The following is a 25,610-nucleotide window of genomic DNA, read 5'->3' as shown; positions in this document are numbered from 1 at the left end:
ACTCTGGCCATAGCTGATACACAATCACCCATCCAATATACTCACTTAAGCCCTGCTGAAAAGTACAACAGGTTGTTCTTAAGTGTTCCCTGAGCAAACTCAGAATATTAGTGTAGAAAACTTCAAAATGGAAGGAAAACTTTTATGAGGCAGAGAAACAATTAGATTTTGGAATATTCCTTAAATGAAAAATCATCCACATGGCCTTCTGCCTCCTCAGTCTTAATAGAGATTTCTAACATTTAATTCAAAGTTCTTTAAGGAAGTGAGATTTCAGTGCCTTCCTCCAGCTTCCACAGAAGTTTTGTGGCTATGATTTTGAACATGTTACTGTGTACCCTTCTGATAATTGCTGGATTCAAGAGAAGTCTCTTTTAATGGCCAAAACGTGACTAAAAATAGCTAATAGTTTTCTGGACATGTTTTCAGCTAATTTCTGGAAAGTTCTGAAATTTGGAAGGAAGAACATGTTCCATTTTTTAGTGTTTTGAAATCATTCTTCTGAGGGCATCCTGACAAGAAGATGGGCTGGTTGTGGTTTGGGAATAATTCTGGACACCAATTCCACAGGTTCAAATTCTATCCAAATTGGAACAACACCTGCCTGTCCCAGCTTGGCTGTGGACAACAAGATTATACAGGATATAAAAGAAGGAAAACTCATCCTCAGCATAACTTGTTCAAATGCTGCTTTTGAAGTTGGAGGATAAAAGGACATCTGCAGGCCATCTGCACCACAGAGTCACTATTTCATATACGTCTCAGTGTCTCTCAAGGAGATGATTATCTCCATTTTTAAGTTATGGAGGGAAAATACTCACAGTGGTTAAGTATCCTGTCCAAGATTTCCCAAGCAACATGGAGATTTGCATTTGAAACTGTGACCACCTGTCTCCTCTAGGGCAGTAGCCAGGTCTCCATGCTCTCTCCCCAGTGCCCAAAGGATCCCTCATTTACATGCCACCCTTAGGAACATTATAAAAGGCACTCACATGGGCACCCACCTGGGCATAGGACTTGGCTAGCAGATGGTGGGTGGCCTCCAGCCTCCATCTTGCCTCTTGGCCAAGCACCTTTGTGCACTGAACAAACTACACAACAGCTCAAGGCATCCTTGGGTGCCCAGCATGGAAATACTCAGTAAGGATTTATTGAAAGATTGACTTAAGTGTGATTCCAAAGCCCCTAGTCTCCCACCACATCACCTGCTGACAACTCTGAGAAGCCTTTATCCATAGTCAAGAAAACATGAAACTCTAGCACAGAACTTCCAGAAATGTATGTCCTGATTTCCTCCCTTAACAGTGATACATTGATGGAGGTGTGACTGACAATGTGCCCTTCTCTGATGATAAAACAACCATCTCCATGTCCCCATTGTTTGGGGAGCACAACATCTGCCCCAAGGTTAAGTTCACAAACTTTCCTCATGTGAACATGCTCAAGTTCAGTGTGCGTGTCTGCTCAGAGAATGCCTACCTTATTTTCAGAGGATTCTTCCCCTTGGATCCCAAGGTGAGTGGTGCAAGAAAGAGTTGTGTTTGTGGTGTGCACATCTGTGTGTGCAGGCCCAGTTCTCTTGCCTTCCTGACTGCAAGGAGATTTCAGTGGTTCCATATACAAATGAACAGAAATAGTCAATGAAAAGATGAAGTGAAAAACAAATAGCTTGTTCTAGAAGCTGAAATTCTCAATTCTGCTGCCCATTGGAATCACCTGAAATGTTTAAACACAACTAAAGCTCTGACCCCACTCCCAGTGATTGTGATGTAATTGGCCAGCAATGAGGCCTGGGAATCAGAATCTTTGTCTTAAGTTATACAGAAGATTATTATTTGCAGCCATGGTCAAGCACCACAGAATTCAGTGGTTTAACCTCTTTAGGTCATATTTGAGTGTGACTTCCACTTGGACATAGTAGGGCAAGGTGTAGCCTGTGACCACTGACAGTAGGTCTACTGGGAGAGAGAGGGTTGTGCAATACTCTGCATGCTACCAAGAGCTGACACCCCCAGTAAGAGGGGAGAATGTCCAAAAGAACTGGTTTTCTTCTGTGGTTTATAGAAGTCAGTCATTAATAGGCCCTCACCCCACAGTTGCTGTTCTTGACTGCAGGGAGCAAGGGAGGGTCATCCAATTAGCAGAAGAGGCAGCCACTGTTGGAACTAGCACAGGTTCTGACATGTTTCAGAAGGGAGGCTTGTCCCAGGAAAAAAAAAAAAGGATCCCGGAAAAACAAGCATCTGTCCTTTCTGGGCTTCCACCAAAGGCTCCATAGAGGAGGTGACATCTGTGCCATGTGCTGCAGATTAGAGGAAATGCTGTCTCCCAGGAGCACAAAACCCTCTGTTTAACTTCACTGAGAACCTGATAGGCACTTGAAAGGGCTCAGGACTTGAAGGGTCCTTCACTGCATCTCTGCAGTCTTGAAGTGATGTTTAATAAATGGCACTTAATAGATTCCTCTGTGCAATTGTTTTATTTGATTTGCTCCCAGGTACTTGGAGAGATATGCCTCCAAGGATATTTGGATGCCCTTAGATTCTTGGAAGAGCAGGGTACGTACGGGGTGGGAGGTCACAGCATATTCACAGCCAAAAGGTGGAAACAACCCATGTGTTCTTCATCACATGAATGGATAAACACAATGTGATGTATCCACACAATGGAATATTATTCAGAAATAGAAAGAAGTGAACTCAGTACCTGATGCAACATGGATGAATCTGAAACACATCATATTGACTGAAATAAGCCCCACACCAAAGAACAGATATGGTACAATCTCGCTGATATAAAATAACTAGAATAAGCAAATTCATAAAGACAAAACCCAGAACAGTGATTACAAGGGTGAGCGTAGGGGGAATGGAAAGTTACTGCTGAGTTTTGAATTTGGGTTTTAGATGATAAAAATACTCTGGAAATAGATGGTGGTGAAAGCTACACAGCATTGTCAATGTACTTCATATCCATTTGAAGTGGTTAAAATGATATTTAGGTTATGTGTATTTAACCACAATTGTAAAAAGTGATATAAATTGTTTAGTATTGCAAAATGATCCTCAGTTTCTGTACAGCTGGTGCCAATGGCATGATATATGATGGGTTCTTCCAGTTCCACAAATTAGAACACAAAGGACACTTGGCCTGCCTGGGAAACAGAACAGCATTATGCAAGAGTCAATTTCATCCATGCTCTCTGATAAGGATTTGGCAAGTTAATTTGACTTTTCTCTTTCCTAAGTGTGCCAGCTGCCAGTCCTGTCCTCACCCTTCTTTAAAGCAATGCCTGTCTGATGTCAGCAGTGGCACAAAACACACATCTTTTCACTGGCTGTCACCTTTACTTGGGAAGCAAATGTTCAATAGATCTGGAGAAGCATTTTGCTGGGTGACAGTGAGGTAAAAGAGGGGATGTTTAGGGCTCACTGTGACAGAACCGAGGGCAGTACCCCACCACCAGAGGTGCCCAGGTGACTCTTTATAAATGTCATGGTGGGTGCATTTGTGTGTGAGACAGAAACAAAGACTCAAACATAGTGACAGAGAGAGGGGGAGGAGCATGCACCAGAGAGGTGGGGACCCAGGCACTGTGCTGGCTTCCAGCCCTGCACCCAATGCTTATACACTCCGGGAAAGTCTAACCTCTCCAAGTTGCTGCTGTGGAGGTCACAGCAGGGAGTGCGCACTCAGAGGGCAAGTGGCATGTAGGCACCTGCTAAGGGCACCCAGATCAACTAGCCCTGAGCCTCCAAAACTCCCCAACTGTCTGCACACACACACCCCCATCACATGATACCGACAGTGCTTACTTACAAGTGAAGCGCTAAACTGGAAACTTCTGTCACTATCATAAATGACAAAGCCTTACCACTTTCCATGAATCCAAGAACATCATACAAAAAAACTACAAGGAAGCAAAGCAAAGACCTTAAATTAAGGGAGATTAAGTGTCAAAGGGATGCTAAGGGACCCCTGACACCAATTGAGACTTTACCCTGACTTAGGGGATGAAACGGAAAGTATTTCTCTCCAGGACCTTCCCTGTTCTTAGAAGTTAGGGGGGCAGGACAGAGATCAATTGCATGGGGCAAGGCAGGGGCTGGTGCCTATGACAGGACACAGCTCAGGAATTCCCAGGCCTTGGCCAGGACCCCAGGTTCAGGGTGCACCTGTGACCCACTGAGCAGCAGCGGAACAAGGCCCCATGCAACCTGACACCATCGTGTACAACCCTTAGTGCAACTGGAGTCTGTCTGTGGGCTGTAGCTTCCTGGGTCTCTACCACATCGGGGTGACCCGCTTGATGCCTGCATGTTCCGCGAAGCCTGCATGTTTTTCAGCTCGTCTGGCACGCTACACTGCACCACCTTCCTCATCAAGATCCCACTGGGTGCACCCAGGCTTGCACCCTGGCTCCCCTGGAAGGGGCACTCCTGGGACTGGGTTACCCTGTGTGACTGGAGTTGGAGGAGGGCACAGCAGGGGCATCCTGGGGCTGCCCCTCCCAGACAGATGAATCCTCTGTAGCGCCCTCTTGCCTATAGCCTGGCCATCTGATGCCAGCCTGGTAGGGGCCTGCCTGGGGGTGGGTTCTTCCCAGCAGGAACCCTGCGTGGTGGGGGCTGAGCTTGGATTTCCAAATCAGGGATGCTCAGGCCTTTCGCTAGCCCTGCCCCAGGACCAGGACCCCAGTCTATTAGGAGCAATAGGGAGGAGGGAGTAGGGACAGGGATAAGGCCTGTCCCTGTGGTCTCAGTGGGCCCAGCACCCACTCTGGAACCTCTGTGCAGGCTGGGATGCTGAAAGGCCATTTTCCCTGGCTCCCCTTGGGAGGGGATACACTGGGTCCCAGGATGGGCAACTCCTGGAGGGCCTGCTCAGCCCAGTCACTGAGAACCATCCCTCTGGGAGCACGCCACCCTTCAGTGTCTTTCAGAGGAAGAGGAGCAAGGGGCAGGAAGTGTGACCTCAGGGGAGGGTTAGCCTGGCCTCAAGGCATGTCTGCATGCCAGGCTTTAGCAATAGCAGCCACCCTTTTAGCTCAAGGAGACCTGAAAGCACCCATATGGATCAACGCTTAATCAGGATGCGGTTCTCATACACTGGCTGACCCCAGGAGCTGGGAAAGCACTGGTCCCAGGGTTTACTGCAGGGTAGGGAGACTCCTAACTGGGCAGATAACAGGAGAGGGCTGGGACTGAGACTGGCAGGGCCTAGGGGAGGCTCAGGACCATGAAGTCCCTGGAGAGTGGATTGGCAGGTTTTGCCAGGAGCTTCTCCCTGTGTCCTGGGAGACCCAGGTTCCCAACTTCACCCACCTGTCTCAAAGAGGGCTGTATCCAGGTGACTCCTGGGTGTTGCTGAGGAGCATTTCCTAGGGCCATGACCTAGAGCTCACCTGAGCTTTTCTGATGTGGCCTGGAAGGATGGGCAGAAGCAGCTGTGGGCAGTTTCTCCTCTGCCGGACTCAGTGGAGGGAGAGCTGGGAGAGGAGGTCAGAGTTGAGTCAGGACAGGGAGGAGGTGAGGTCTGTCCTGCTGCAGCCAGGATTTATGGCTGCCCAGGTCTCAGGCTTGGAGAGGGACCCTGCATGCCAGGTGGATTGGGCCAAGCCAGCAAGGGAGCTCAGAGGGAGGCTGAATGTGCCCCATGCCCACTCGAAAGGCTGCAGGTTCTGAACTCAGAGGCTTTCAATTAGCACCAGTTATTCATGAGGCGCCCCCTCTGGGTCAAGCACCTGACAGACAGCATCTTATCTAGTCCTTTCTGACCCCAAACAGTACCCAAATATTGTCCCATCTTAAAGAGGCCACCTGACCCTTAGAAAGATGATGCCAGCTAATAAGCTAATAAGCTGGTGTATCCAGGATTCTAACTCAGGTCCAAGCTTGCCTTCTTTCTCCTGCACCCTGGGGTGATAAATGAACCTCTGGTTCCAATGAGTTCCTGGCTAATGGCTTGTGGGGGATGGGGATGGTGTCAGTTTACCTGGGCCCCTGGAAGTGGCCTCATTCCTGTGGCAAGAGCTAGATTGGCTCTGTCCAATAGAAAATACATAGCATGACACATATATAATTATACATTTTCTAGTGGTCACACTGACATAAGTAAAAGACAAAGGAATTAATTTTAATATATTTTGCTCAACCCAATATATCTAAAATGTTACTTTCATATGTAATCCACTTAAAACAAGATTAATGAGATATTCAACATTCTTTTATGTGTGTGTGAAACTGTTGAAATTGGGTGTGTGTTCTACACATCTCATTTGGACTCCCACATTTCAAGGGCTCAACACTGGCTACTGCATTGGACTGCACAGGCAGAGACAAAGGCGGGGCAGCCTCCTTGCTCTAAGGCTTCATCTGTGGCACTTTTGTGTGTGTTTGCCTTCTGCCACCAAACCATACAGATCGTTGTCAACCTTGTCCAGAGTGTCAGGAGATGGAAACATGGTATTCTGTAACCATCCTTCAACATAAGCAAGTAGCTTCAAGAGAACTTCCACAAACACCTTCCAGTCAACATCCACCAGCTCATCTCTGGCAAAATGTGCATCTCACTCACCAGAGTATCCAACAGGAAAAACCTGTTGGTGTCTGATTTTCAGCCCAAGGAGGAAGTTGTGGATGTAAGCTGTTTACTTCTCTGGGTATTGTCAAGTTTAATTCTGGAAGCAAGACAGAGAAGGTTGTCCTGGGGCCCTTCACCATCTCATGAAATACAAATGAAGTTAGCTGCATGTGATGCTGGTTTGATGCACACCCCAGAGCAGCATAAACTCTGTGTGCATCAAGTGGTCTGGTCCATGGCCTCTGTAAACCCTGAATATACAAGGACAGTTTCAATTTCAAGTAATCCCTACCCTCCTTCAAGACTCAGCTGGTGACCACCTTTACAGGGTGTGGTCCTCACCTCAGCACAGTCTATGCTCCATCATGAGGAGGTCTTCCAGACTGAGGCCCCACAAGGGTGGGATCATATCTACTTTGCCTCTGTCCCCAGGGCCTAGACAGAGAAGATCATCTGCAATATCAAACTATCACTTAATCTGGAGGATGCTTATCAGGTCTATTTCAGACCGCAGCTTTGCCCCTAACCAGCAGCCCACCACCATCTCAGCAGCCTGTTTTCATCCTCTCTTGTTTCCCAAAGCTTTTGCTAGGCATCCAGTGCCCATTCATTCCCACAGCTCTCCATGAATCTGTGTTCTATCCTGCTTAATTCCCTCTTACACAGTATGACTCAAAGTGTGATCCTTGTAGAGGCAGCACCACCTGGTAGCTTGTTAGAAATGCAGAGTCTAGGGCAAAACCTGCAGACCTGCTCTATCTGTATTCAAGGGTGGAACTGAAATCCTGGTGTCAACAAGCTATCCAGAGTATCCTGATGAACATCAGCAATTTAGAAGTCCCAGGTCTAGCCTCTTCCCAATCCATCAATAAGCAGTGACCAGCATGGCTCTCTTGTGGAGAAAAGGGGCTGGAAGTTTAAGTCCAGCAGAGACACTGTGCCTAAGGAGCTTAAACATCCTGAAATACAAGTCCTACATTGGTTCGTCAGTCATTGAGTGCACTGACCAAAGCATGTTGTCTGTGCAAAGAGGATTTTCAGCTTCATTGTCTGCTTGTTAGAAGAAGGCTTACAAAAACCAGGGGAATAAAAGGCAGGCAGACTCCATTCTGGCCAGTGGATTCACTCCCTTGTGTCTTCACAGGTCTTGGTTTTGCTTCTTCCCCCTCTAATGTGGTTTAATCCATCCTTCCTTCAGAGGTGTGGTAAGTCTGCTTTTTGGTGGTGACAGTGCTAAGTCCCAGATCCCTGGGCTTTCTGTTAAAGGTGTGATTGCACAGCTCCTTCCTGCCAGGAACCAGGCTCAATGCCTCCCCCCTCACCCCACCCTCAAGTTTCCAAATGTGGAGCCCTGTGTTTCTCAGCCTTGCAGAGGAGAAGCCACAGCTGGCCCCTTCCAGGCCACCTGGACAGCAAATCCAACATTGTGTATAATTAAGAGTTTACCTCATCTTCACCCAAGCACCAATGGTAGGTTCCCAGTGGCCTACGCTAAAAGACACTTTCCAATTTGTCTTATACATGTAAGGTGGAGCTTGATTCTTAAGGGGAAATACAACAGTAATATGTATTCTTAACCAAAAAAGACCAAGTCTGGCCTCTGACAGCTTTTGTCTCATTTTGTTTCCCTACATTGTGGTGCAAGAGAAACTTTGAGCTCTAAAGTCTTTGCATTTTAGGGATGATTATGAGAATAGTAGCAGGATATTAGATGAAATCCTTTTTCTAAAATAAGCAGGACCAACTTACAGAGAGAACGCACATTTATGAATCAGCTAGTATGAGCCAAGCATAGTCAATTCTCAATATTCACAGGAGTTATATTATCTAAAGAATTCAGAACACTGAACTGGCCAGGACTGAGCCACTGCCCCTAGAGGAAATGGGGGGTTAGGTTCCAGGGAGCCTTTGGTCAACCTTAACCTTGTTTCAGGTGTGTATCTGTTTAAAGACACCTTTTATCTTTTGCTTCCTCAAATTTACATTCAATGATTCCTTAGGAAGTTCTTTGTTTCACTCCCTTTTAGATATTGGAACCCCTAAAAGCCCATCTAGAAAAAGTATAACTGCTTTCAGGACATTTTAGAGCAATACTTGGCAAAACCTCTGAATGTAAACTTAAGCAAGTTTAATCATCAATTGCATGGTGGTGGGAGGTAACTGAAGTTAATTAAATTAGGTGTTGATTCGTTCACATAGAACTCAGAGGAAACAGCACTACAACAGAGGCCTAAAGAAAGCTTATCTAAGGCACATATTTTCTCTGAAAGTCACATCACAGCTTTCTTGCAAACAGGGACACTAGCCAGCACTTCGGCACTAGCCTGGGCAGCCTTTTAGAAAGCAAACTCACCTGCAAACAAAAATGCTTAAAATGTGGTACTATACATAATGTGAGAATGACACTTATTTACAATATGAGATCTTTGACCTCACCTGGGAATGAGCCCACCAGAAGTTACCCCTGCTCTATGCATGACCACAAAGAGAAATCCCTGACTAATGAGGATTGAAAGTATTTCATAGACATTATCTTATTCAGTCCTCCTAACTAAAGGGAAATATGATTGTTCATCCCATGTGACTGGTGGGGAAAATCAAGAATCAGGGACACCCAGTGACTGCCCCACCATTAGGGCCCATAGTCAGGAAGGCTGGAGCCTGTGCCCCACCTTAGGACAGGATGAGAACTGAATTAGTCTACCTGGATGGCAGCTTGTCTCCACGCCCAGTCTCACCAAGCACAGGGCTGCACAGGGCCATTCAGACCTGGCACCAAGTGCTCAAAGCACAGTTTGGATCCTGGTGTTGCCACAACTTGGCCTGGCCCAGGCAGAGCTCCCTGTCCTGCCAGTGGCTGCACATGGATGTTTCTATCTCCCCCAGAATTAGGCTCCAGGGCACTGAGGAGCCTCCTGCTAATGGCCCCTGAATCCCCAGTGCTCAGTTCTGGCTCTTCATCCTGATTGATAGATCCAGTCCCTTCAGAGTCTTTCTCTGACATTTTCAGCCTTATGTTTTGGTAACAAGTTGCTGATAGTGTTGAGATTTTGTTCAGTTGAACAAATAGTTGCTTTGGCTGAAATTTCTGGGTCATGCCAGGGGCAAGGAAACAGGAGTTGAGGTGATCTCTAGGCCATGGACTAGGCATTGGGTCTGTGCTGGGCTTCTTGGCAACACTCTTCTAGGAAGTGTCCCCTTCCCCCAGGCCACTTTGGCTATATCTGATATGAAATCACCCCTTCAGTATACTCACTTATACCCTGCTGAAAAGCACAACAGATCATTCTTGAGAATCCACTGAGCAAACTCTGAACATTAGTGTAGAAAACTTCAAAATGAAAGGAAAAACTTTATATGGCAGAGAAACAACTAGACTTTGGAAAATCTTTATATGAAAAATAGTCAATGTGGCCTCCAACCTCTTCAGTCTAGATTTCTAACATTTGGTTCCATGTTCCCTTATGCCAGTGAGGTTTTGATGCCTTCTTACATCTTCCATAGAAATTGTGTGGCTATGATTTTGAAGATGTTTCTGTGTACCCATCTGATAATTTTGTACTGACAATTTTGGATGTCTTATCTGTGTGTCCTTGGGCAACTCACTTAACCTCTCTGTGCTTGATTCCTCAGGAATCAAATGGAGATGGTGATAATGCCATCAGTTGAATGGCTGCAGTCAAATGTAATTATGTTGCTGGCTCAGGGCCTGGAACAGCTTATCCAGTGGGTTAGGTATAGACCTTAATTATAACCCTTATCTTTCAATTACATGAATCCAGATGTGGATATGGAGTCCACACAGCTGGTGAGTGAATGAGCCAGGTGCTGAACTCACATCTGCTTTCTCTTTATTAGAAATGCCTGCCCATCCTATGGTTTCAGCTAGTAACAGGGCTGCAGTTTCCCCTATATGCACTTGCCTACCCTCTGGTTCTCTCGGTGGGTGTGTAGGCAAGTAATGCTTTTTCCCTAATCAGACTAACAGGTTTTTTTTTCCCCATGCCCTTCACTGGCATCTGTATCAGGCCACAACCCAGTCTGCATTTATCCTTGGAAGAAAGAGAGCTGGAGGTTATTGCCCCTGCTGGGAAAACATGAGAACTGAGGCATCCTGGGAGGCAGCTGCCTTGGAGATGTGGTCTGAGGGAGATGAGCTGCTGGAGACCCTCAGCCTGAAGCTCACTATAGGTACCAACTCTTTAGGGGTCAGGGACAGGCAAAGGATATTGTTTTCTATGTATGTTTGGAGGAGAAAAGGGTATCTATCCTGTTTGTGTTGTGGGGTAAGGTGATGCTGCCAAGTTGGGAAGAGATGAGATGGAGCAACCAGGTTCAGGCTGAGCTCAGGGCTGCCCCTTCCCACAGTCACAGGCCTCCCACCTGTCCAGATACCTGGCTGAGTCTCCCTTCCCATGGGATCATGACTAGAAGGAAAACTAAATCTAGCTGAGTACATTTTGTATTCACCCATTAGGATCCTCCCATCCTCCTCAACCTGGCCCTCTGCTCTCCTTCCTGCCAACACCTCCTGTGGCTCCTAAGCTCCTGCTGCTCTACAACCATGGGTGTCCTGTCTTGGGGCCTGGCTCATTCTTTCTGAGTGTTGTTCCAGTCACTGCTTTCTGTCCATTGACTGATTCCAAAGCCTCCTTTCTTGAGATGACTCTCTTAATTTCCCCTTCCTCAAATCCAAAATTTTTAAAATCCATGGAGAGGCAGTATTTTTTATAATGTCATGAAATAATGGACAGACTAGTTGATGGATGTACAAACTAGCTTCCATGTTGGGCATATGGAGAAAGCTGATAATGTGGTGGGCACAATTCCTTGCCCTTGAGGCTCTAACAATCTGATAGATGAGAGACAGCAATTTCCCAGGGTAATATGATTTGAGGGATCAAAAGGTGATCACTACAAATAAAAAGTTATGGGGCTCTTGAGGTGGTGTAAGATGATGGGATAGAGAGGTGTGGAATTTAGTTAATCCTCTAGAGTGACCAGTGAAAAGCGAGGAACAACTAGTATATAGTCTGAAACAACTGTTGGGGGACATCCATGACTGAACATGCACCGTACACCAGCCCAGAATGGGTGGAATGGCTGAGATCACAGCACAAACTGTAAGTAAAGCTCCCCAAACTGTGAAGCCAGTGCCCTCTCCCACCAACATGGCAGGCTGAGCTGAACTACTTCCCTCTGGAGAAAAGAAGCTGGTTACCTGGAGAGAGGGCAAGTAACTCAACCAAGCTCCAACTGTGGTTTTAATTAACAAAATTTGGACTACTGAATATAAGCTACAAGCACAGATAAACCCAAAGCAAATAAGAAAGGAATCTGAGGTTCCTCCAAGCAGAAAGGAGGCAGTGCTGATGGAAAAACATACATAGATAAATAAAAACAGAGGCTTTTGAAGATGGCTGAGCTCAGAATACTGGAAAACAGCTGTTTCCCAAGAAAAGTGACACAGAGAACTGGGGACCAACACTGCTCAATGTGTGAAACTGGAGTCTGGGGACTGGCTCTGAAAGGGGGCTTTTGTTCCTTTTCCTTTTTTTTTTCTCTCATTCTAAGTAGCTCATTAGAGAAAGCCTGAGGCATTTTCAATTGTCAGTGCTGAACCAGGCAAGGGTGGAGTTAACAGACTAAGAGAGACAAAAGAGGAATTCAAGTGTATAAGGTAACTCCCTAAAGGCTGTATCATCCCTAAGAAAAGGGGGCTGGGGCCAAACTCAAGTGGATACTCTCCCTCAGAGAATTCAGACCCCAGGGCCTGGGGGGAGGAAAAAAGGAAACAACTTGATCTTGGCTTCTAACACCCTTGGCCTTGCCAGGACAGGGTCCACTGAGAATTAAAGGGACTGCACCTCTTTAAACCAGTGGGGAGCTGTGGGCTAAGTGCCACCTGCTGGACAGGATAGGAAAAGCACCAATTCTAGAGGCCTCACAGGGAAGTCTGATAACCTGCTTCTCAGGGAAACTTGACACTGATTACATTTCCTCCCAAGACCTGGGTCCATCTGGTCTGGGAAAATCTGATTGTGGTAATCAAGGAAACCAGATGCCTACACAACAAAAACTTATGAATCACACTAGGAAAAATGAAGTTATGGCCCAGTCAAAGGAACAAACATACCCTTCAACTGAGATATAAGAGTTGAAACAACTAATTAAAGATCTTCAAACAAATATGCTAAATCAATTCAAAAATCAAATCAATGGCTGAGGGAAGATATGGAAAAAGACACAAAGGATATAAAGAAGATATTGGGTGAGCACAAGGAAGATTGAAAGTGTGAAAAAAACAATTGGCAGAACTTTATGGGAATGGAAGACACAATACAAGAGATGAAAAACACAAAGGGGATATACAACAGCAGATTTGAAGAGACAGAAGAAAACATTCATGAACTGGAGGACAGGACATCTGAAATCCTACACACAAAAGAACAGGTAGGGAAAAGAATAGGAAAACACTAGCAGCATCTCTGGAAGCTGAATGACAACATGAAGCACATGAATGTACATGTCATAAGTGTCCTAGAAGGAGAAGAAGAAGGGAAAAGAGACAGAAACAATAATGGAGGAAATAATCACTGAAAATTCCCCATCTTGCATGAAAGACATAAAATTACAGCTCCAAGAAGTGCAGCAAACCCCATACAGAAAACATCTGAATAGACCTATGCCAAGACACTTATTAATCAGATTATCAAATATCAAAGACTTAGAGTGAATTCTAAAAGAAGCAAAAGACAAATGATCCATCACATACAACAAAGGCTCAAAAAGACTATGTGCAGATTTCTCAGTAGAAACCATGGAGGAGAGAAGGCAGTGCTATGATATATATAAAATACAGAAGGAGAAAAACTGCCAACCAAGAATCCTATAACTGACAAAAATGTCCTTCAGAAATGAGGGAGAGTTTAAAATATTCTCAGAAAAACAGACACTGGGAGGATGTGAACAAGATACCTGCTCTACAGGAAATAAAGAGAACACTATAGGCAGATAGGAAGAAACAGGAGAGAGGGATTTGGAGCACAAATTTGAAGGATGGTAACATAATGTAACTATACTGAGCAAAGATGAGTATGACTGAAAGAGGAAGGTTAGAGGCATGTAGGACATCAGAAGAAAAGATAGAAGATAAAGATTGGGACTGTATAACTTAGTGGACCCTAGAGGGGTCAATGAGTATGATTACATGTACAAATATGTTTTCACATGAGGGAGTACAAATGAATGTCAACTTTGCAAGGTGTTAAAAATGGGGTGATATTGTGGAAAATGCAATGAATGCAAACTAGATCTACAGTTAAAAATAACATTATAATATGCTTCTATTAATTGTAACAAAGGCCATATACCAAAGCTAAAAGTCTATAAGCAGAGGGTGTAAGGGAGAGGTATGGGATTCTTGGTGTTGGTATTGTCTGACTTTTCTATTATATTTTATTTTAATTATATTTTTTCTTGTTTCTTTTTAGTTGTCATTTTTTTTCTCTTTCTTTCTTTCTGTTTTTTAAACTTTTTTTGCCTCTTCCTCTTTCTTTGTGGAAGAAATGGAAATGTCCTTCATATAAATAGTGTTGGTGAATGCAAAACTATATGATTATACAGGGAACCATTTATTGTTTACTTACAATGGAATGTATGGTGTGTGAATAAAGCCATCTAAAAAATAAACAGAGGGATACAAGTGCAAGAGAAAATGTGGAGAAAGGGATGTACCTAATCACCATTGGTGGGGAAGTATAATGATGCAGGCCATCTGGAGGGCAGTGTGGTGGTTCCACAGGAAGCTAAGCATGGAGTTGCCATAGGTTCCTGCAACTTGGTTATTGGGCATATATTGGAAGAAGTGAAAAGAGGGACATGAATGGATATTTGCACAGTGGGGTTTATGGTGTCACCACTCATGATTTGCAGTGGCAAGGGTACATTGACCAATGAATGGAATGGCGAACTGTGGTATATAAATACAATGGAAAATTGAACTGCTACAAGGAGGAGTGAAGTTGTGAGGTGCATGCACATTGACAACAGTATGTTGAGTGAAATAAATCAGAAATGAAAAGAGAAATGCTATGATGCCTCACTAATTTGGACTAGCTATAATGTGCAAGCTCTGAAAAATGAGTCTGAGAACACACGCTATCAGGAGAAGGCTTAATGTAAAGATTCCTAGATTGTAAGCTCTTACAGCAATTACATCTATTTCTGAATTGTAATTGTTATTTCTAATTATGAGATGCTGAGTTCTTTATGTATAATCTGATCAGTCCCTGAAACTTTGGATATCAGTGTGACACCTGAGATTCAGAGCCAGAGTCTTGCAGCTATGAATATCAGCATTACCCCACACAGCAAATGAAAAGGAGTCTGAAAAAGATAGGAGTTGAATCAGAGATATGAATGAAATGGACTTCATTAGGACTAAGGTAAATTAGACTAAAGGGTAAGGGACAATATGGATGGTGTTTTTAAAACTTCAACTTCTGTGTGAGACCAAAGAGGTGTTTATTAGGTGCAAAATCTATATTTTTTTGTAACACACTATATAATTTAACTTATAAGGTCAGTTTATGTGAACAACCTAATTACATGGAATGCTGAATAGGGAGTGAAACATGCTTGGTTTGTACAGGTTAATATGAAGCCCCAATACATCCCAGAGTAATCTGGGCAGAGAATAAAGTTGTCTTTGCAAAGCCTCCTTGAGGGACTGGGGAGAAATATGGAAATATTAAATTTACCCACCTGGAGAGTTAATGATATTCTCACAAGCATTGGGGGCCACCAATTTAGAGGGCTGAGACCTCATCTTGGGGCAAGCTCTTATGAAGTTTGATACTACAAGGAGAGGCTAAGCCTATTAAAACTGTCCCTAAGTGTCGCCCCCAGAGAACCTCTTTTGATGCTCACGTGTGGCCTCTCTAAGCCAACTATACTCAGTTCTCTGCCCCCTGTGTAGGACTTGACTCATGGAAGTGTAAATCTTCCTGGAAATGTGGGACATGGTTTGCAGGGATGAGCTTGGCCCTGGCAGCATCAAACAATTGAGAAAGCTTTCTTGGACCAAAAGGGGGAAGAGAAAGGAAACAAAATAAAGTTTCAATGGCTGAGAGATCTCAAATAGAGTCAAGAGTTCATTCTGAAGGTTATTCTTATGCATTATATAGATACCCCTTTTCAGTATTTAGTGTATTGGAATAGGTAGAAGGAAATACCTGAAACTGTTAAAATGCAACCCAGTAGCCTATATTCTTGAAGATGATTGTATAACTATATAAATTACATGATGTTACCACGTGATTGTGAAAACTTTGTGGCTCCCACTCCCTTTATACAGTGTATTGACAGATGAATAGAAAAATGAGGACAAAAAGTAAATGAATAATAGGGAGTGTTCTAGTTTGCTAATGCGGCAGAATGCAAAACACCAGAGATGGATAGGCTTTTATAAAATGGGGGTTTATTTCGCTACACAGTTACAGTCTTAAGGCCATAAAGTGTCCAAGGTAACACATCAGCAATCGGGTACCTTCACTGGAGGATGGCCAATGGCATCCGGAAAACCTCTGTTAGCTAGGAAGGCAGCTAGCGTCTGCTCCAAAGTTCTGGTTTCAAAATGGCTTTCTCCCAGGACATTCCTCTCTAGTAAGCTTGCTCCTCTTCAAAACATCACTCACAGCTGCACTAAGTTCCGTCTCTTTGAGTCAGCTCATTTATATGGCTCCACCGATCAAGGCCCACCCTGAATGGGCGGGGCCATGCCTCCATGGGAACATCTCATCAGAATCATCACCCACAGTTGGGTGGGGCACATTCCAAGCAAATCTAAACAGCGCCAAAACGTCTGCCCCACAAGACTACAAAGATAATGGCATTTGGGGGGGCACAATACATTCAAACCGGCACATTCCACCCCCTGGACCCCAAAATGACATTATCTTTCCAAATACAAAATACATTCATTCCATCACAATATCACAAAAACTTAAATCATTTCAGTAACAAAAGTTAAGTACAAGATCCTATCAAAATCAATTACAGGTGTGGTGGGTCCTAAGGCATAATTCTCCTTTAGCTTTGGATCTATGGCATTAGAACAAGTTATATGCTTCCAATATACAAAGGAGGGACATTCATAAGATAAACATTCCCACTGCCATAAGGAGAAAGAGTAAGGAAAACAGGGTTAACAGGAGCAAAACAGTTCCTAAAACCCACAGAACAAACTCCATTAGATTTCAAAGCCTGAGAGTCATTTACAGAACAACGTTGCATCCTTGGGGCTTGAGAGAGCAGGAGTCTAACCCTTCCTAAGGGCCTTTTTGGCAGCTGTTTCCTCTCCAAATGCTTGGGTGAGTGCTCCAACATATCCACACATTGGGGAGACCACCTTCTCGGCCTCACCCTCCTCAAACATCGGGGCAGCTCCCGGATTCCCTTCCGTCTCTGGGGCACACGCTTAACCCCTTCAGAACAGCGTGGTGGCAGCCAGGCTCTCCCCAATTCCCTGGGAATGTGCTCCACCCTCTTCAGGGCTTGGGGCGGCAGGACATTTCCTGAGCATCGAGGTGGAAGTCCCACCCTCAACCTCCAGGGCAAACTCACCCTTTCCATGCGTGTGAGCTATTCCGCTCTCCCAGCCTGAGACCTTTTGACTCCAGACCTCAACCTCCATGGCTCTGTCTTTGAAGAGATTTTTCCTTTAATTTTTTCCTTGTCTGTCTCCACCAGTCCAGACCGGCAATGGCTCTGTCTATAAAGATCTCGCAAACATTCTGTTGGCTTTGCATGAAGCACACAGGGGTCAAAGCCATTAGACAATAGGACTTTCCACAAATCCTTTCTGGATAATTCCATCTCCAATCTTGGCTTGTACTGAAATGGCGGCTGGGTTCCGTGTTTGGTTACGTCCTCATGTTGGGCTATAGCTTCAGGGATTCCACCCCCTGGAAGCTCGTAATTTTCTAAGCGATCAGCTTCTGCTCTCTTTGAACCCAAGAATTCAGTTCTAAGTTTATCTCTCTCTGCTCGCATTTTACTATAAGCTGCAAGAATAAGCCAGGGTACGTCCTCCACATGTAGTCTGGAGATCTCCTCAGCTAAGTATTCCAGGTTGTCACTTTCAAATTCTTCCTTCCATCCGACACCAGGACTCAATTTTGCCAAATTCTCTGCCACCTTAAAACAAGGATTGCCTTTCTTCCAGTTTGTAACAACACATTCATCATTTCTGCTCAAATCCTCATCAGAAGTATCTTTAGAGTCCATATTTCCACAAACAGTCTCTTCAAAGCAGTTTAGGCCTTTTCTATCAAGCTCCTCACAATTCTTCCAGAATCTTCCCCTTATCCATTTAAAAAGCCATTCCAACATGTTTGGTATTTGCAAACTCAGCAGCAAAAGCACCCCACTCTCGGTACCAAAATCTGTTCTAGTTTGTTAATGCTGCAGAATGCAAAACACCAGAGATGGATAGGCTTTTATAAAACGGGGATTTATTTCACTACACAGTTACAGTCTTAAGGCCATAAAGTGTCCAAGGTAACACATCAGCAATTGGGTACCTTCACCGGAGGATGGCCAATGGCGTCCAGAAAACCTCTGTTAGCTAGGAAGGCAGCTGGCGTCTGCTCCAAAGTTCTGGTTTCAAAATGGCTTTCTCCCAGGACATTCCTCTCTAGCAAGCTTGCTCCTCTTCAAAACATCACTCACAGCTGCACTAAGTTCCCTCTCTTTGAGTCAGCTCATTTATATGGCTCCACCAATCAAGGCCCACCCCGAATGGGTTGGGGCCATGCCTCCATGGGAACATCTCATCAGAATCATCACCCACAGCTGGGTAGGGCACATTCCAAGCAAATCTAATCAGCGCCAAAACGTCTGCCCCACAAGACTACAAAGATAATGGCATTTGGGGGACACAATACATTCAAACCGGCACAGGGAGAGATGGGGGTATGGGATGTTTTGGATGTTCTTTTTTACTTTAACTTTTACTTATTCTTTTTTGTGTGTGGTAATGAAAATATTTAAAAATTGATTGTGGTGATGAGTTAACAACTATATAACGGTAGTGGGAACAATTGATTGTACACCATGGATGATTGTATGGTGAATATATCTCAATGAAATTGAATTTTAAAAAGTTACAGAGCTCTGGGAAGAAGGAGATCAATACAGGTGAGAGGTGCAAGGAGAAGCTCATAAAGCAGCAGGTATTTGAGAGAGAAGTTCACATACTTCTCTATAAATATTTCTCAGTGTAAAAGAGAGTTGTTTTCTGGAAACCTGAAGGCCATCTAGGGACTTTTCTAGGCTGCATACCCTGTTTGATCTTGACAAGCCCTTGCCATGAGAGTGACCAGCCCATTTCTCACTGGGAATGCTTCTGACTCTGGCTCTGACTTAGCTTGCCAGGTGTGCTATGAGACATACCACAAACTGGCTGGGTTCATCCCCCGGAACTTGTCTCATGGTTTTGGAGGCTAGTAGTCTGACATTGAGGTGTTGGTAGGCCTTGCTTTCTCAAACTCTGGAGTCTGTAGCATTCCGGCAATCTCTGACTTTGGCTATTTCTCTCTCTCCTTGTGTCTGCCCCTCAGCTTCTGCTGACTTCTGCCTTTTAATTCTGGGCCCAGTTTCCTTGGCTCATAAAAACTTCAGTCTTATTTCATTAAGGTTGCCCACATTCAGTTTAGGCACCTTATCAAGTAACAGCATCTTCACACCCACAGGACTGGTGGTTAGGACTTGAACATGCTTTTGTTGGGGCCACAATTCAATCCCCAACATGCTTCCAGTAATGTTTCATAGAATTTTCAAGCACCACTAGGGTAAAAGGGTTTGGTTTTCACCCTGGCAGGGGACATATCTTACATGGAGTGACACAATTTTCTTCTGCACTGTGTGGAGCAATGAAAGGCAGAGTTGGCCACATGAGCAAGTTGGGGAACTTCTTCCCCTTGAAGATAGTATCCTACATGATGCTGCCCCCCCCCCCCACACTGCCTCTGGAGTCTGTGATCGCTCTTGCCCAGAGGTGAGAATTTCATGTGCTCTGAGTCTTCCTCAGGGATTGATGTGAGGAAGAAATGAGATAACATAGGTCAGGCCCTCAGCCAGGGCATTGCTCCTGGCCCAGGAAAACAGAGTCTATAGGGAAGGCCCTAGAAGGTGCCTGCCTGTCCTCCTGAAGCTATGAGCATCCTGTCACCCAGCACAAGCTCACTCAGCCTGGAGACCTGATGAACCAGCCTTGTACTCATGCAGCATCTACTCCAGCTCCTCATAACCTGGGGATACAGAACCAGAGATGTTGGTTTTACAGCACTGAGGATGCAAAGCTGACTAGAATGTTAGGTCACGTAAACATTGTAGAGTGTAGACAATTCCTTCTTTCATTCTAGGCATAATTTGTTAATGTGATTCATAGTCAGCAAGGGACATGAAAAGGTTAAAGGAAAATGCTCCTAGAACTCATTGCTTGGGCTCCCTCAGGAACAGGGTGGCAGAGCGATCAGGCACATGGCTCAGGGGTCAGACTGCCCTGCTCCTAATCATAGCTCCACCAGTGACCACAGCTGTGTGACCCAGGAAAGCTGAATTTACCTCTTTTTGCTGCAATTCTCCAACTAGAAAACAGGGGTGTCCTGGTTTTGATGTATTATGTCCCCCAAAATGCCATTATGTTTGATGCAATCTTGTGTGGGCAAGTAAACGTATTTGTGTTGACTGGTTTGGAGACTTTTGATTGGACGTTTCTGTAGAGATGTGATCACTTAACTTGGGCAAGATATTTCATTGGATAATTTCCATGGAAGTGTGGCCCCAACCATTCAGCATGGGTTCTGATTAGTTTACTGGAGCACTATATAAGCTCAGACAGAAGGAGCAAGCTTGCTATAACCAAGAGGGACACTTTGAAGAATGCACAGGAGCTGAGAGAGAAGCTACAGATGAGAGACAGTTTGAAGACAGCCATTGAAAGCAGACTTTTGCTTCAGAGAAACTAAGAGAGGAAAAACACCCCAAAAGCAACTAAGACTGACATTTTTGAGGAACTGCAGCCTAGAGAGGAATGTCCTGGGAGAAAGCCTTTTTGAAACCAGAACTTGGAGCAGATGCCAGCCACGTGCCTTCCATGCCAACAGAGGTTTTCCAGATGCAATTGGCCATCCTCCAGTGAAGTTATCTGATTGTTGATACTTTATGGCCTTAAGACTGTAACTTTGTAACCAAGTAAACCCCCTTTATTAAAACTAATCCATCTCTGGTGTTTTGCATTCTGGCAGCATTCATAAACTAGAGCAAGGTGTGATAAGGGAACTCCCCTAGACCTAGGGTAGTCAGGAGATGCAGTTGGGTAGGGTGTCTGACATTTGTGCTATTTGTAGTAGCTTTTAATTTTCTGATAATAATGAGAGTAAAAAGTAGGTGATAACAAAAGAGGACTGGCTTTAGAAATAGACAGACCATGGTGCTACAGTTTATAAGCTGTGTGACCTCAGGCAAGTTAATTAATCTCAAGTATCAGTTTTCTCATCTGTGATAACTGGATAAGAAACCCTCCCTCCATGGGGTGCTGGAATATGGAAAACACTTGATTTTTTTTAAAATGCCCTGACTGACCAAAAACAAATTTGATTTTAGAAACAGCAGGAATTGCTCAGGGGTGGGGTGGGGTGGGGGGAGACTGTTGGGAGTCAAAAAAATGAGGAGCCAAAGATTCTAAAAATTTGAGGCAGTACAGATACTGACCCACCAGCTTGGAAGAGACTGCCTGACCCCTGAGCCTCCAGTGGACTTCCCTTTAAACAATTAATGGAAAGCTGTCAAAATCTCAAGCTCAGGACTCTTTGAGGAACAGGGACTTAGGTTCCTGGGAAAATGCTCCTGAAGAAGATAATGAGCTGACCCATCAGCAGGATTTTGAGGACCACCTGGAAGTTCTGCTTCTCCCATTTGTCCTGGGACCTCTCTCCCAAAACTCTCTGACCACTGGCTCCCATCTAGGCTGGGATGCCTGGATCTGCCAAAGAGGCTCACCCTGGCCTCTCCTGGGTTGTACCCACTGTTTCATGGACCCCAGTCTTCTTTTTCTTGGATTTGTCTCTGGTTTTCCTGGAGTAGGGACTCAAGCAAATTTCCAAGTGAGTAAACATTCTGAAATTGTGTGTGACAAGAAATAAATTTATTTGCCATCATATTTGATTGGTAGTTTGCCTGGGTATCAAATTTTAGGCTGAAAATCATTTCCTCTTGGAATATTGAGACATGGTCCCATGTAGAATTATTAGTGAGGAGTCTCAATAATAATATGTCTTAGTGTGGGTCTTTTTTAATTAATTCAGCAGGATAATCACTTAGACTCTCAGTCTACAGTCTTCTGCCTTTCCTTCAGTTTTGGTAAATTATCCTCTGTTATTGCTATAATCTACTCTTCCATTTTCTTTCTTTTCTCTTTCTGAGGCTCTTACAATTGAGATGTATAACCTCCTTTGTTGCATTCCTGTCTCCCTGTTTGGCTATATCTGTTTTCCACATTTTCCCCATCATTCTTTTTGCATTTGTTCTGGGAGATTTTCTAAAATTTGATCTTCCAGGCCTATTAGATAATTTCAATTTCAGTAAACATAATTCAGTCTCCAAGAACCCCCTTCTCTTGCTCCCTCTTCTTGGTTTGTAGCATTCTGTTCTTGTTTTATGGATGTAATGTTCTCCTGGAACCTCCCCGCTGTTCTCTGAATTACACCTTCTCTCTCTCTTCTTGGATCCATTTTTCTGTTTCTCTTCATCATTAATTTTCATGGTCCTTGCTCTACATATGTGCCCAGTGATCCTCAATTCACACATAGACACAAGGACTGTGGAGTGAGATTTTTTTTTTGCTATGATGAGAGTCAGTTTGGTTTCCAGCCAGGACCCTAACCAGCAAGGAAACTCAGTATGAGAAGTGTTGTTGTTTCACCTGGCAGAGTTCCAGTGATCTCTGTGCTTTCTTGCTCATAGAAGAGCCCCTGCCCAACCCACTTCCTTTCTCACTGCTGTAATACATTTATCACTTTTGTTGTGTCAGCACTTTTATTTCATAATTTAATTCATCATATGTTGTGAGGGACATATGGCAAACAATATATTCATGTGCATTTTGGACCTTGGGCATTTGTTTTGCTTCAGCTTTTTTCAAATTTACATTGGTGTTTGCTTTCTTCTTAGAATGCAGGTTAGTCTGGAATATCCTTCAGTCCACCTTTTAGAGTTCTACCCTCTTCAAAATCCAACTCATTTCTCCTCCCCTTGGTGAACCTTCCCAATCCCATCAGTAATCCTTCCCCCATTCTCACAGAGTTAGCTGCCTCTGCACCACAATCTGCTTCCTATGGGGTGTGGTGTGTGTGGGGTGGGGGACAGGCATTTATTGAAGGCTGTCATGGGTGACCTTTTTGCATCCAGGGGTTGGGAGTCTGTAGAGGGCAGGGTCAGGCCTTCCTTATGGCTTCTCTTTCTGGGCTTACACATGACCATTTGGGGTTTAAAGAAGGGGGTGGTATTTTGAGCACAAGATACTTCCAATCAGCTGGCATCTTGCAACACTTCTCTTCAAAACAGAGAGAAACCAGGAAAGCCCAGGCCTCATTCTTCTATTTCCATGTAAATCCCTTCAGCTACCCGTTATTAAAGTGGCCTAATTCTGTTTTAAGGCTTTCTGTTAGGCTTATCTTTGGGGTGAGGTTGTAAATTCACCATCTGGGAACAAATTAGATTAAGGTTAGAGGTGACTCTGGCAATTTACCCAAAATAAAGGTACTGCTATAAGATGTCTGCATTTGATTTGGTGGTATTGTTTCATTCTTATTGCTTTTTGGCTTGTCTTCCTGCCAATACAATGAATTGCTTGTGCATGCATATGCATGTGTGTGTACAAGTGTGAGCATCCTGCTAAAGGCTTGTGATGTGGTCACATGTGTGTGTGTGTACATGCATGTGAGTGTGCTAGTGGTACTTTGGGTTTTATTCCCACATGATGATGTGGTTCCCAGGTATTCTTGATGGCATCCAGTGGCTACTGTGGGTAACCACCCAGACTTATACTCAGGTGATGGCTTCTCTGTTCCTCATTTACAGGATAAATCATCTGAATGTGTGTGGAGACAACACAGGCATCCCTTTCAGGACACTATGACATACCGGAAGCCTTTTGCTGAGCATCTGATTGGTAGCTAGGACCCTGTCTTCTGGTAGAGGGAGCTTCTGTCTTGGAGTGGTAGCTGAGTAAATCAGAGGTCACAGTGCTAAAAATGGTGATCAGCACTGCACAAAGGTGGACAAGCAACCTGCAGAGAGATGTGAGAAGTCTTCCTGTAGGAGGAGTCCTTTAGAGGGAAGAGTAGGACACAGCTAGATGATAAAGCAGGGGAAGGGCATCTCAGGGAGAAGGAGCACAATGAAGGTCAGGAAGTATCAGACATCCTGTGCTTTGCTTACAGGATGCAACTCTGGATGCCTACAGCCCAGGGAGGGAGGTGTGGCAGGGTCCAGGCCAGGCTTCTCAGCATGGGCAAGGGGGAGCCAGCTAAATTCCCCTCTGGTAGTAGAAGCTGGCAACCCATATCATTAACAAATGGCCTGCCCAGGCAATGCTGCCACTTTCCAAATTCAGAAAACTGCTAATACATGGCAGGAAGGCCCTTGTGGTGGTTCAAGGACTGAACCTTACCCTGAAAATTGTGGGCCTCTGATCCTCACCTCTTCAATAGGAAGGATCTTCATCTCCACACAGGAATTTTAAGCATACCTAGCACAGGTGCACCTGTTAATAGCCCCCAGCCCAGGACCTGATATGTCATGGGCACTCAGGAAAGTAGGTTTTATTGTTGTTTTCACTGTCATTGTCATTTTTAATAGTATTTTCATGCATGGGAGGGTTTACAGTATGGGTCTGTGAGAATCTGGCTTGCATTTAGAAGTGTAGGGTGGATAACAGGGCCCACCTAGCAACAAGGGCCCCAGAAAGAGGGCTATTACAATGGCTGGGCAAGGACTAGAAGGGTCTCATCCAAGTAGGACCTGCAGGTCTTTAGGGACAAAGGAGATGTCCACTGCCAGCCTTGGGACCATTGTATTCTGAGGGGTTGGAAATAGCCAGCAGCAGGAGTCTGGGTGGGTGGTGGATGGTGGCGGGCTTTGACGAGGTCCCTGGTGGTGAGCTGGTTTTTGTAGAGACAATGGGTGGACACTGTCAATTGATGGGGATACCGAGGATGTCCAGTGGGCAATGTCCATGGGGCTGGGTGGACAGGGATGGTGCTGTCAGCCTGGTATATGGGTGGTGGTCAGAGCTCTGGGTCAGGGCTCAGCTTCCCTGCAGTACAGTGAATCCTCCATGAATCCTCTAGTCTGGCCTGAGCTTCTACTCAGGCAGCAAAGTAGCTGCCAGGGTGGGAGGACTGGAAAAGTTTCTCAGTCATCTCAGGAGATGAGTTTAGGAAATTCATTTTAGGGTACTCAACTTTCCCAACTTTTGTGAGGTTACCTCTCCTTTGCCTTTTAATGAGCTGATGCTTCAGATATACTGGTATGAATCTGTTATGTACCCCAGAAAAGATTGTGTTCTTTCAATCCCATTCTTGTGGGGGCAGACCTATTTTGGATGGGATATTTGATTAGGTTGTTTCCGTGGAGATGTGAACCAGCCCATTCAAGGTGGGTCTTAATCCCCTTGCTGGAGCCCCTTATGAGAGGATAAAAGACAGATGAAATTCAGAGATCTCAGAGAAGCTAAGAAAGAAATACCCAGAGACATTTGGAGAAAGCCACTGAAACCAGAAGTTACACCTGGGAGAGGACCAGCAGACTTCAGCCATGTGCCTTCCCATGTGACAGAAGAACACCAGACGCCAGTAACCTTTCCTAAGAGAAAGTGTCCTCATTGATGCCTTAATTTGGACATTTTCATGTACTTAGAACTGTAAATTCACAAACTAATAAATCCCCATTGCAAAAGGCTA

The 25,610-nt window shown here is 44.7% G+C and overlaps 1 pseudogene; it reads left to right on the top strand.

Moving 5' to 3' along the window:
• Positions 1-25,610, top strand: part of LOC119542513 — an 81,624-nt pseudogene that overhangs the window by 48,470 nt on the left and 7,544 nt on the right.

This window comes from Choloepus didactylus, chromosome 8 (genome assembly GCF_015220235.1).
Source record: "Choloepus didactylus isolate mChoDid1 chromosome 8, mChoDid1.pri, whole genome shotgun sequence".
NCBI classification, from domain to species: domain Eukaryota; kingdom Metazoa; phylum Chordata; class Mammalia; order Pilosa; family Megalonychidae; genus Choloepus; species Choloepus didactylus.
The sequence above is the reverse complement of the archived record's forward strand: the minus strand, read 5'-3'. Positions and strand labels throughout refer to the sequence as shown.